This window comes from Spinacia oleracea, chromosome 6, assembly GCF_020520425.1.
Source record: "Spinacia oleracea cultivar Varoflay chromosome 6, BTI_SOV_V1, whole genome shotgun sequence".
NCBI lineage: Eukaryota > Viridiplantae > Streptophyta > Magnoliopsida > Caryophyllales > Amaranthaceae > Spinacia > Spinacia oleracea.
In genome coordinates this window covers 42632195-42643891 of record NC_079492.1, presented here as the reverse complement: position 1 = coordinate 42643891, position 11697 = coordinate 42632195, and positions in this window count along the sequence as shown.

Genomic DNA, 11697 nt, shown 5'->3' with positions numbered 1-11697 from the left:
CCTTCATTTTTCTTTTGGAAGAGGACTTCCAGCTCGCGCATGGTGACTTGAAAATCCATGTTCGACAAGTATTGCTTGATGAAGACATTGACAAAGTCCTCCCAAGTGGGGAAGAGCTTAGGGTTCTGGTGGTAGTACCATTTGAGTGGCACAGGTTCCAAGGACAAAGGAAAGGCAGGCAGATACATGGACTTGTCCACACCTTTCAAGTTCATGGCATTCACAAAGCTCAAGAGATGATCACGGGGATTGTCCGTGGCTTTGAACTTCGGTAAGTCGGATGAACTAAACTTTTCCAGTAGTTTGCCGGGAAAAGGTTCAGGATCGAGGGAGAAATACTTGCTCCCCATAGTTTGCTGCAAAACCATTTTTTCGATCTTCTTCTCGTTATCGAGGTCATGTTTGGCTTGCGCAGCCGCTAAGGATTCGTTTTCCATTTTCAGTTGATTCATAAGTAGGGTCATTTGGGCCATTTGGTCCCACAGCTCTTCCATGGACATGTTTGAGGGTGCGAATCGAGGTTGGGGAATCGGAGATCCTTGAAAGGGGGAGTCACGGATGGAGCTTGGAGTTGCTAAACCTTATGTTGGTGATGTATCTTCGAGACGTACTAACCTTTGATTTTCATATCGACACCAAGTGGCAGAACCAGCCCTATGCATAAGACAAGCTAAAGTTTAGGCCCAAAGTTAAGCATTAGTTAGTCTAGACTTTTGACTCTTCCTATCGGTTTTCTATTCTCACTCTTGTTGGTATATTTTGGCTTTTCTTTTGGTCATTCTTTAGATTTTCGAAACACTTGCCCGCGTGACATTCAGAGTTATATTAATTGGCATGCTTGGTTTTGGTGCCGAATATTGTCGTCATAGGAGGCCCAATGACGACGCAAGGAGTTATTTATTATTTTTTTATTGCAACGTATATTTTGTGCGCGGGCACCGAGGCTGCGGTGCCTGGCCCAAAGGCCAAGCAGCAACTTCAGCGCCCAGCAGGGGCGACGAAATAATTGGCCCCAGCCAAGGGCGCTGAAAATGCGTCCCTAACTGGTACTCGTATTCTGTTCGTCTATTTTTTTCGTACATACGACTTAATTTTGCGTGCTTGCCCAATAACGTCCTTTGCGCGTTATGCAGCGTCGTGGGCTCCATTACATGCAGTCCTGGGCGTCGCTTATTTTTGTGGCGATCGCCCGGGACTGCGGGACACGTATTTAGGTTTAACTCTTTGGCCAATTGGTGATTATGAATGTTTGGGCAATTTTTAGGGTCGTTGGTTTTCTAGCGTTATTTGTTACAAACAATCACAATACAATCACGCAATTCGCTACACATAACTAACATTACAACATGAAGCAAAAAAAAAAAGTCACGTAGTTTATGATAGGCTTCTATGGGTAATATTTGCGCCTGGCTTGGTACCGCTTCTATCGTAGATCCAACACATGCCCCGGTCGAGGTAGTGCATTCCACAGACGAATTTCCTCCCAAGAGGCCAATCACGATGTAAGCCAAGGGGGCATGCACCAATGAGAGGGACCTTAGTGGCGAGAGATTGGGTTTGGGACGGGTGTACTACTAGCGAAAAGTGCCGAGTGGCAACATTCGAAGCGTATGCACCCCCCGGTTGGCGATGGGTATCCTTAGTCCCAACTCCCGAGATGAAACATGCCAAGGGAGCCGAGATTCGTTATGCGGTTCTGTCCGTTCACATTAATATGCTGATTTTCAGGTCATCCCAACTTGATAAGGAAATAAACGCGGAGTAGGATCGTTTCACCCTTCGGCTATTTTGATTACCTACGAGCACGAGTATTTCATTAACGTTCCCCAGCAGAGTCGCCACTGTGAGGGGGTCGAAAAAGCACGAGGCTAATGCGTGACCTCGTCCCTCGTGGGCGTGACGTTGTCAGATCAAGTGTAGTTAGATTTCCTGTGAGTTTACACCCAATCGACTAGTAATATAGGAGTTGCCATTCAGTTTTTAACGACAATGAGAAAAACTGACAAAACCCGGTTATCGTGACATAAAGGGAGTGCAATTATGTTCGACCACAACGGCCATAGGTTCCCTTGTGATCCCTGGTGTGGGGATCGCTCAACGTACACCCACAGGGCAGAGATTGAGAGTTCGGGGGACTATAACTACCGAGAGGAGTGCTCATCGATAACTCCAGAGGCAGGTTATCCTTACTAGCTCAGCATAAATAATTGAAGGGACATGCGTTAAACTATTAAACTATTCTGAATTGATTTTAGCAATATGCAACACATAATACTAAATCGATCGTGATTATCTTATTTAGATTGATTTAAGGTACCTAGCATGATAATTCAATTGTCCAAGGTATTATCTTATTAGGCGTGATAGATCAATCAAGTTAATAGTTTGACAATTTTATAAAAGGGTGATGAAAGAGATTAAATCATATGAGGGACACATTACAACGCACCCTTGAGAGGTGCGTCACGGTTCTTAGAAAACTAACCACTTGGCTTTGCTATTTCTCCTTTTATTTAATGAATCTCGGGTTTCTAAGCAGTGTTCCAGTATTTAGGCTTAAATCATCAGCTACAAGGGGCAGGACGCGTTCTGTTCGACTTTTGGATCGATTGCGACAGAACGCCGGATCAATTTCGCAGCGTGAGGCTAGGCTTAAGGCTAGAGTCAATACTCAGGTTATGGAATTGTGTGTTCTGTTCACGTCGGTTTTTAAGCTATATTTATAGGGAAAGAGTTTGTGGAAAGATAGATCTTTAGAATTCGAATCCAAAAAGAATTCGGAGACGACACGGCCCCAGGTATTTTCATCGCCCAAGGCTGGGCACCGAAGATTTCGGCGCCCAGACCCAGGCGTTGAAAATAGGATATGGGCCGAGCCTTTTGTCAGATCTGGACTCTTAAACACGGAGCTTTTGAGACTTATCCGAATTTCTTAGTGTGTATTAAATTATGACGGAATACGTCTGGGCCCGTTACGAACTCTAGGTTCGTTAGGAATTTAATTAATACGTAACTCTTATTTTCGAATTATATCAGGAATATAATTCCTTTTGCCAATTCTATCTCTTTTACGACTTATATTGGAGTGCAACACCTAATTCTGATAGATTTCTATCTTTTATGACTTTGCCACTTTTAACAACTACTTCTTACGGCAGTTACTATTCTTAGCAGGTTTCTATAAATAGCAGTTTTGGCTGAAATGAAAAGGGTGATTGAGATTCGTTATTTTATAGGAGATGCGTTGTCAAGTGGAGATTTATGTTCTCATCATCGAACCTTCCCTTTCGGGAATGGGGACAAAAGTAGGTGTCTACAGGTAGGTGTAGTAGAATGGTTATAAATAAGGGCACATTAGGTTATGGGAGGCATGTTGAGAATTTGGTAAATCTTAGGCTTTGGAGTGTGGTGACCTCAAGTAACTAAACCTAGAGATTGGTGGCCTCAAGTCACTACCTTTTGTATCCCATTTTGTGTTCATCATCTTTTTAGCAAATTAATATAATTTCTACCATTAAATTTCTGCTCAAAATAGTCAGTACATCACACTTGGTATCAGAGTAGTACAATCCTAGGGGATCAAGTTGCTGATTTTCTGTTTAAACAAAAAAAAAGAAAAAAAAAAGAATGAAACTGTAATGGAGTTTTCCAGTGAGCGTGCAACACATCGCATGCAAGTATGGATTGAGGAGGATTATTCCTACGTCACACGCAAAAGAGGTCAAGGAATTCTAGATCTAGAAGAAGAGCGAAAAATCCGAAGAGAGCTTCAACTTCCAGAATTTGATGGAAGGAATTTTGATGGGTGGATTATGGAATTGGAGGATATCTTCACTTTTTTCCGGTTGAATGAGAGGCGAAGTTAAAGGCTGCCATCATAACACTTGATGGAGACGCGTTGTAACGCCCCGACCTCTAATTCATGGAATTAAGCATACTCAGTAGCGGAAACATCCTAATTCGGTCGGGGACATACTGTCGTAACTCCCTTTTGGGAATTACAAGGCAATCATCATATTAATTACCATTAAATCTCCAGATTAATATAATAATCCTTTTAATTCCTCAATAAAAGTACATAACTTATAAAGAGTCATACTTAAACTTGTTACAACTTAACACTAACTTGGGTGAACACTGTTATAGTGAAATCCTCACCACTACTCGTTTCCGTGGCCCCAGCAGTACCTAAAACAGAAAACAAAACGGTGAGCCGAAGACTCAGTAACGAGTTACCCTAGCATCGTAACATCATTTTAATTCATTTTATTTAATAAACAGGGAGAATAGAATACAGTAAAACATTTAACAAAACATCAACATCATTTCAGGAACATCATTTCAGAAACATCATTTCTTTAACCTTTTTCCTTTTAACAGTATTGTTCTGGTCGTCAGGACTTTACAGGAAAATATGGTAGGACGTCTCCTACGAACAGGGGAAGCCAGTGCTTTATAACAGGGGGATCCAGTGCTCCATAACAGGGGAAGCCAATGCTTCTTATCAGGGGGAACCTTGGTTCCATGTCAGGGGAATCCAGTGCTTCTTATCAGGGGGAACCTTGGTTCCATATTAGGGGAAGCCAATGCTTCTTATCAGGGGGAGCCTGTGCTCCATATCAGGGGAAATTGACCAGTTCTTACACTTTCATTTGTCATGTTTACATTTCTATTAATGGAACGTTAATCAGGAAAATCTCATTCATTCAGGATAGTTCAATAAAATCATTAAATCTCGTTATTTCATAAAATCATTTCTTTCAGGAATAATTCATTAAATCAATGCTTTGCATAAAGCTGCATTATCATAAAATAATTCAATCAAATCATGCTTGTAATCCCGCAATTCATAAAATAACATTATAAAACATCAATCGTTCATAACATCTTTCATACATAAATACATTTCGAAGGGATTGCGGGTACTAGCAATAACTGTTACCTCAATTCCACGATTTGCTAAGCCTTTCGTTGGTTCGTTCTTCTGAGTTTCGAGTCCGAATTCTTTCAGAATATTAAATTATTGAATTAGTATTAAAATGATAAATAATTTTAAATCAATAATTTTAAAATAATAAATTTATAATTTATAATTTCATAAGTAAACCTAAATGAAATATTATTAAATAAATTTAAGTCAAAATAATATATATATATATATATATATATATATATATATATATATATATATATATATATATATATATATATATATATATATATATATTACCTAGTACTTAAATTCTACAATTGGTTTCAAAATATAATAGCATTAGTATAAGTACATAGATCAAATAAGGAAATAATAGTGAAACTTACTCAAACTAGATGTTGGGCCAACAATGTGATAGAATGGGCTGACTTGGAGGTTATAAACCAAGACTCCAAGTTGGGTTGGGTTTGGTTTACTGCCTTCTTGGAAGGAAGTAACGTATAGCAAGGCAAGCAAAGTAGGGGAGCACGCAAGAAAGAAGGAAGGAAGGGGGAAGACAGGCGGTGGTTGGGCGGCGGTTTGCGACTGGAGGAGGGAGGTGCGCTGCAGCAACACGCCGGAATGGCGGCGCTGATGGTGGTGGGTGCGGCGCTACCGCGGAAAGAGAGGCAAGGGAGGAGGTAGGAAGACGAGAGGAAGAGGGGCGAGCAAGGAAACGGGAGTGGTGTTCGGTGGTCTGCAATTGAGGGTTTATGGTGATTTCCGACAGGGGAAGAAAAACAGTGGTGGTTCAATGGTGGTGGATTGTTGAGGGCGGCGAAAGTGGTGGTGTTTGAGATGCGATTATGCCGTGGACCGTGGTGGTGTTGCGATGTAAATGGTGGTTGTGGTGGCTTGGAACCGAAAAGGAGTTGATAAAAATGGTAAAAAGCTTCATGGTTTTCAATGGTGAAAACTTGAAATTTGATTTTGCAGATTCTGAACAACTAAGGAGTTATTTATAGTAATGGGATCGAACAATTTACGTAACTGATGATCTAATTTGTAAGAATTTTAGATGACAAATGTTAGAAAATAGGAAAAAGGAGGTGATGAGTAATGGAAGCTAGAAATTTTAGGGGAGTGAATCAGCAAGGCTAGAGGTTTTAGATGGAATAGATGGCAATCACCATGGCTGCTAGGTGCTGAAGTTTACACGCAGAGAAGAAGAGAAAGAAAGGTTGAATTGGTTTACAAGGGAGTCAAAGGGTGTTTTGGTAAATAAGAATAATTGACAGAATTTTTATTGCTATTTTTGGACATTAGATGAAAATATAATGACTTTAAGTAAAATTAATTTCCAAAATAATTCTTAAGTACTAAGAAAATAAATTTTGTTTTAAAATTTATTGTTAATATAAACGTTTTAAAATCTTTTATAAATTACTAAATAATCTATACTAATATATTAAAAGGCGTTCTTAAGAACGTATACGTGTCACGTATACCTCTCCTTATTACACCACGTTACCAGTAATCAGCATCATGACATGTCATTGACAACCAAAAAACATGTAAACAAGGATCGAACACCATACCTCTTTGTTAAAAGTTCAACATCCAACCATCTTAACCAACTACAACTTGTGTTATATATTCTATATAAACATTTATGATCTTTTTACAATAAATAACAATTGAATAGAAGTGAATGCAAAAAAAGAGAATGATTATTCTTTTCTTTTTTTTGTGGTGATTATGATTATTCAATTTATAAATGTACAGTTATTACTTTTCTAGATTAAGCCTTAAAAAAAACCTCAGGGTAATAGAACGTAATAACGAGTAAGTGGTTGAATAATTATAGAACATATTACATGCACTCGGGGTAATAGAGCGTGGAGTTTCAGCTTGGGAAGGTTGTTAATTGGTAGCTAATCTTGTGTGTAACCCCATACTTCTATGACGACCCATCATCTACATGGACACATATTTACAAAAAATAAATCCGAATAAAAGTCAAAACCCGGGGCAACGCCCGGGCCACACACTAGTTAAGATTTAAAAGGTAGTTAAGCTCGTAAATTTGAAATTAAATTAAAAAATCTGAAAAATAAATCGTGTAACGATATTAAAAATTCACACGAAATAAAACTTCGTTAATTAAAATAAATTTGAAATTAGGATTTGAAATGATTTTAAGCTAAATAAAAATAATTAAGCATAATTATCAAGTTTTAAAAATTCGGGGTATTACACGCGCTACAGTGGTTCGAATGGGAACACCAACGATGGTCGTTCAATGACTGGCATGAATTAAGGAGCCAGGTGAAGCGACGCTTTGGGTCTTCACCACAAACTCCGACGAAGCTCAACGGCAAGGTAGAGCACCAGAATTTCTCCTTCAAGTCTATGTGACTGCCTGTTTTTGTAGGAGGAGCTATCGTCGGAAGTCAATGAAACCTTCAGTCACTATTTGAGAACCATAAAAAATAGGCCGAGCCAGTAGATCTGGTGGAGGAAGAAAGAGAGGTGGTGAAAACGAGCGAGGTTCATTCAACAATCACCTTTCAAACTTCATGTGAGAAAGAGTACGGTAACCTTCTTATGACGGAGTCTTCGTCGTTGCCGGAGAAGGAGACACTAGCAACATCAGATCCGGAGGAAATAAGGTATGGAGGAACACATGGAGGGATTTTTTTTGGTGCGTTTACTGGTGGAGGTCGAGTTGTGTGCGAAGTTGTTGATAGTCTGGCAGATGAAGTGGTGGGAGGACATATTAATGGACGGAAAAATATTCTCATCGGCAACGACCATAGTGGTGGAGGAATGTTCGAGAAGGAGGAGCCGGCGGAAGTGGTTTCGGCGGTGGTCCAGGCCTTTGGCCGGAAATTGTAAGATTAGTGGTCGAATTGCAACCTACGGTGGACTGAATAGGGACAATTATGGATTTTTCAAAGGTGGATATGAAGCTAGTGGCTACGGTGGAGGTCCGAGCTTCGCTGGAAGAGTTGCGGGTGGTAGTTCTGGGGTTGTAACCGGCGGAGAAGAGGAGTTTGTTAATGGTCACTCCAATTCGAGCGCAACTGGCGATGGCCCGAGAAACAACGTAGAGCAACTGGTAGGTGGTGCTGTGCACCGGCACCTGTAATAAAATTTTCAGAAAATTCCAGAAATAGAGATTAAAAAAGAAGAGTATGGGAGAAGATTTGTTGAGTCATTAATAAGCTTGAAGAGGAAACTAAATGTAGTTGATGCAATCAGTAAGGGAAATATTGTAATTACCCAAGAAAGTCACTGCCACGCAGCAAGAAATCACATGCTGGCAACTACTATTATTTCACATGATGAATTCTCGTTAATTAATGAGACGGAGCCCATTTCTAAGGCCCAATTTTCTGAACTCACTTTCTCTCCTCTACATCCACCTTCTAACTTCATGTTTAGACCAACTAGTGTAGGACACGTTTCTGGGCCACCACACTTAAATCTTAGCCCAATCATCTTTACACCCATTCTCTTTCCCAACTTCTCCAGCCCACAAACTCCCAATTTTCTGATCTTTTCTTCTACATCTAAATTCACCTCTCTAGTACAAATTTCTACATCCATACCATTCAACACTTCTCGTTTTAATTTTCTCAACCCACAACCTTTCCATCCTACATCAGAAAATCCTAATTCAACCAATGTTTACTTCCACCCTATGACAACTCCAAGGCTAACTCTTTCTTAGCTATACCACCAAAGGAATTACAAGGATTCACTAATGAGGAGCTTAAGCGCCAGTGGAAGCTGAGCATCAATTCTCACACGGACAATGATAATTGTTGCCAAGGCCGGGAATTTCATGCTGATTACTATCCACCTTGAGGACAAGGTGGAAGTTTAGGGGGTCGGTATTATAATGAACCAAGTGTAAGGGAAGGGCACAATAGGTAGTGAGTAATATTAGGTAGGTGTAGTAGAATGGTAATAAATAAGGGCACATTAGGTTATGGGAGGCATATCGAGAATTTGGTAAAGCTTAGGCTTTGGAGAGTGGTGACCTCAAGTCACTAAACCTAGAGATTGGTGGCCTCAAGTCACTACCTTTTATATCCCATTTTGTGTTCATCATTTTTCTAGCAAATTAATATAATTTCTACCATTAAATTTTTGCTCAAAATAGTCAGTTCATCACAATGTCATACTTTATAAATCGGCACATCATCCCTTTTCCCTCTGTTGAAGAGGAGGACGAGGCTTCATGCATTGCAATTCACTGAGCACAACAAGACAAACAAGTCAATACATAAGAGAACAATCTTTATTATTAACTAGGGAAAATACTAATAAAGTAAAATTTGTTATAAATATAATGTATTGTGGATGCCCATTATACCCTCGGCATCCTTATCCTATATAATGTACGTATGTGTACATATGATGTGAATGAGAATAAGATAATAACCGTCTGTTTCTCTCTTCCTCTCTTTCCCTTTCTCCCTAATTTCATAACACGTTATCAGCGGAGATAGATAATATTGTGAGCGACAAACAAGGGAATTATCACCAGTATTGTAAGTTTACTCTAAATTGTTTGATGATTTAAATTTAATCGATATGTTCATGATAATATGGCTAACATCATGTAGCGTTAATATTATTTTCCGCATACAATATTTGCCACAGTTGCACGCATTTAATTACTCTATATCAGATTTATAACAGGTTATTAATTGTTCTTAATTTTACAATTAGTTGATCTCCAATGCCGTATGTTGATCTTTGCATAATGCATTATTTGCATGAATTTTGTGTAAAATTTGACGGTTACAACTTACAATTGATCTTTGCATTTGCATGAAATTTGTCATATTTTGTCATTTTGCGATTCTTATGATTTGTAATTTATCCCCGTTGATAATGCATACGTCAATGATGATGCATGCATGTATATATTTTTTTAATTTGTTTTTAATCCATTGATTGTTGATGATGAAGCCTGTATATGCATGCATACGTTGATGATAATGATGACGGTTATTGTCATCATTTATGTATTTGTTCATATATTTATCATTATTTCATTTTATTTTATTTTATTTATCTTCCGTTGTTTTTATCGTCATCATAGTCAAATGTTTTAATTGTGATAACACGCATTATTATGGTGGTATAAAAGTCTTTAATTGCGATCAAGTTTACTGGATCATGATTTATCAACCGCATAATTTGGTTTCTCTGACATTTTATTAATGAAATTTTAGTTTGTCTAATTCTCTTTATTTTACGAGTATATATATATGTTAGGATGGTGTCTGCTATGTGGTTTCTTGGTGATTTATGGTAGAGCCGCAGAGTGATAGTGTAATGTTGATTTACTAACTTATCACGATGTCAATGGCATGGTTGATATCGTAAAGGTTGTGGAGGTTATTTCAAGAATTTACATTTTAGAAGTGGGACTTTGAAAATGACGATAGTGATTTTTAATATGGTGATATAATTCAATTAGACGTTGTTGTTTTTTGAAATTCCTCCGAAGGGACTAATTAAGTCTAAGGTTGTCCTTCATACATCAATGAGAATATATTATAAAGAGATGTATTTAGTGGGTAGAAAAATTTCTCTTACAATAATTAAGAATAAAATATACGGTTTTTTCATGAAATGCCCCTGAGGTTTGCAATAATGCACCAAATACCCCTGCGCGTTTCAAAATTCATAATATACCCCTATATTTTCCATACTGTTCACCAAATACCCCTATTATGACTTTCCGTTAGTCCTCCGTTAAGTCATGTTTATAATTCACCAAATACACCTATTTGTAAACTTATTGCACAATATACCCCTATTTTAAACTTATTGTACCAAATACCCAAATTGTGGAGTTTGTGTAATTGTGTGTTTGTGGTGTGGAATTTCGTCTGTACTTGCATTTGAACTTATAAGTTTTTAGCGTTGTATTGGACTGATCTAGAATCTAGTAGCCAAAATCTGAACATAATGACATGGTAGTTATTTTTTGAAGGAGTAAACTATAAAGAACAAGGCCTACCTTTTTTTTTTGGTAGAAATTGGCAGAAGCTTAGATTAACTTAAAACAGGAAGTACCACATTGTATGTGTATCCTCCTGGTTTATGATCCCTACAACTTGTTTACAATCAGACACAATGTAAACTATCCTCCATGCCTATTCCTTAGCCACCATCAATCCCATTCTTATTGCCAAAATTTCAGCTACTAGAGGTGAAGGTAAGTAACGTTTTTGATAAGCCCCTAACATCCATTGTCCCTTGAAGTTTCTGACTACTATTGAAGTTCCTGTCATCCAAGACTCCTTCTCCCACGAGGCATCTACATTGATTTTAAGAATACCTTAGGGTGGGGGATGCCACTGGCCAACCACAGAACAAGGGCTACTTGAACAAAGAAAAACAAGGCCTACATCTAATATGCGTAGAATAGTTAGAAACATTTCCAAGGGGACTGCTTTCTTCTTTGTAAATACAACCGCAAGATATGCTGCGTTGTTTAACCTTGAAATCATCGAGCTCTATGTTCTTTGCAGGCATTCTCTCGGAGATTCGATATACTTCATCCACACTCCCACATTTGGAATACATGAGTTACATGACCCTGCATTTTCTCTCTGAGGCATATCATCAAACACCTTACATGCATCTATCATATAGCCCACACAGCGAATACAACTCCATCAAAGAAGTCATTAAAACACAATCTCTCACATATCCATCAACCAAAACCCTCCAATGAATATACATCCCCTCGATCA